We start from the raw sequence: 3,027 nt of genomic DNA on the forward strand, positions 1-3,027 counted from the left end.
TGATTTCACGGTTTTTGATGATATGACAACTCTATGACGCCGATTTGACGTTGATTTGAATTTTTTTTTGAATTTTTTATAAAATTGAAGTTGTATTTTTTAATTTTTTTTAAAACCAAATTTCATGATAAAATGTTTAAAAATAAATCTTTATAATTATGGAGACACAAAAATTAATCTTTATAATATCTGATTGACGAAATTTGACCTCTATTTTTTTGTTTTTAATTTTAAATTTCATGGTTTTTCGTAATAAAATAACCGGATGATAATTGTGGTTACGAAAAAAAAATTAGTTGATTTTTGGAGAAAAATCAGACATTATATATGATTTCACGGTTTTTGATGATATGACAACTCTATGACGCCAATTTGAATTTTTCTTTTTGAATTTTTTATAAAATTGAAGTTGTATTTTTTAACTTTTTTAAAACCAAATTCGAAGATACACACAAACATTATCACTTTCACGTGATTTCATGTTTTGTGATGGTTGATTGTGTTTAGTGGGTTAAAGGTTATGATGGTTTATTGTGTTTAATGGGTTAAGGGTTGTGAGAGTAAAATATATGAGAAAAGAAATGGAAGGGAATGTGTAAAAAATTATGAATTAGGAGATTGGTATTTATAGTGAAAAAAAAATCAAAAATTTTTTTTACCCGGATCGACCCCGGTAAATTACGAAATTTAAAATTAAATATGTAAAAATACACATTTTATGTATTTTTCCATTTTTATTAAAAACACCCCTTAATTGTTGTATAAAAATAGAGGTCAAATTTCGTCAATCATATATTATATCTGATTTCCCATGAAAATTAATTTTTGCATCTCCATAATTATAAAGATTTATTTTTAAATCTTTTCCTCATGAAATTTGGTTTTAAAAAAGTTAAAAAAATACAACTTCAATTTTAAAAAAAAATCGAAAAAAAAAAATTCACGGGTGAACAGTACGGATCGCCCCCGTACTGTACGGATCGCCCCCGGGCAAGGTCAAACACGGTCAACGAGATGAACAGTAATTTCGGCTTTTGAGGAAAAATTTTTTTACTTTTTTAAGGGGATCGCCCCCATTATGTACGGATCGCCCCCAGGGGAGATCCGGGTAGTTATTTTGACAAAACCTCTAAAATATGATTATTTTATGGCAAAAAATTGTGTAAAACGGTTATTTTTATAAATTTCTGTTTTTGGGCGATGCAAGTTAACCATAATCAATATTCAATCCGGATATCCTGGAAGATTCTGGTCCCATGCTCTAATTACCAAATTGACCCTTCATAGGTCCACTTTCATTTATTATTTTTGCTATATAAATTTTCATTTATTTTTATTAAAATAGATAAATATTGGGCTTTTCAAGTAGACATGACAATTGGAGGTGATTAAAAACTCGATTAATTTTGAGGCTATTTATCAAATTGTCTATTAAGTTTTATATGAATAAATTGTTTTGTTTTGATAAATTTATGTTGTTGTTTACTAATCTATCTAAATAATTTTCAAATAGATACAATAACATAAGAAGCAATGGAGAAGCAAACGATAGCTGTAGACTAATAAATTAAAATAGAAGGAGACAGAAGCAATGGAGAAGCAAACAGAATCACAGGGGTTCTGGACATGAATCACAGGGGCTATCAAAATCTCTAAAAATCAGGCGCAATGAGAAGCAAAATCGATAGATATAATAGAGAAGCAAAACCAAAAGCAAACAAAAATATCAGGTGCAATCGATTTGACAGTCGTTTTCAAGTAGGGTTCCTTTCTCAAAAGCAAAATCGATAGTATAGTGGAGAAGTAGTTACCGATTTGAAGCTCGCAATCGATTTCACAGTCGTTTTCAAGTAGGGTTCCTTGAAATCGATTTGAAGCTCGCAATCGATTTCACAGTCGATTTGAAGCTCGCAATCGATTTCACAGTCGCAATTTATTTCGCAATCGATTTCACAGCTCGCAAATCGACTAATGAAGACGACGATAGGCTATTGAGAGGGGCGAGAGGCGTGTGTTTTACCCCTAAGTGTCTTTTTTTTGGGCTTAATGTGGACAATGGCTATTTTTTATCTGTGTGAATAAGCTCATTTCTGTGTGAATAAGCCCCAAGTAAACACATCATTTTGGTTGTGCGAATAAACCCCAAGTAAACACACCCTTAACCTAACATGAAATAACTTAACATGAAGCAACATGATGTTTAATCGAGTTGTAAAATTTTTAAATCATAGGTATTGGTTGATATTGGGTTAATATTATTTGAACTCAACCAATCTAATGAACCCGATATTTTTTTATTTCTTGCATTTAATATGATTGTTGAGTTTATATTAATATATACATTAGACAATTACACTATCACATACGTTTTTTATAAATACATATTTTCAATCTATTCTCTATCTCGATATAACTCATTTGTTTATATATTCAGTAACTGTGAACATATATATGTAAATTGAAAAAATTAATTGAATGTGATGTATGTAAAAAGTATGGATAAGTTGTATTAAATGATTGGTGACAAAAAAAATATTATGAGTAGAGAAATAACGTATTCAAAGTTAGAAGAATATTTTAATATATCAAAGTATTAACCCGATTAACCGCACAGTTTAGGTTGGGTTGAGTTAAGATTTTCAAACCGCAAACATTGGGTTGGGTTGTTCAAATGTCTTCAACCCGATCAATTCAACCTATGAGCACCCTTAATGGCAACAAGGTGGGGATGGTGCGAGTTTTCTAATCCCCGACCCTGGTTTCTATGAACGGCCCCGGTACCCGACGGGTACAGGGATTAATATTTCGTCTCCGGTTTATTTTTTGGTTAAATCTCGATCCTCGTCACTGGTTAAGACACAATTTTAGAAAATAAATAATATATATAATATATATTAATAAAATTGTATATCGGATACAGGGCAGGGCTGGGGATACGCTACTCGGCCCCAACCCCGATTTGAGTCTACTGGGGATCCCTTGTCCCGGTCCTGGGATCCATTTTAACGGGGAATTCCCGTTTTCGTT

Source organism: Cynara cardunculus, assembly GCF_001531365.2.
Source record: "Cynara cardunculus var. scolymus isolate 2C chromosome LG 13, CcrdV1, whole genome shotgun sequence".
In the NCBI taxonomy this organism is placed as follows: Eukaryota; Viridiplantae; Streptophyta; class Magnoliopsida; order Asterales; family Asteraceae; genus Cynara; species Cynara cardunculus.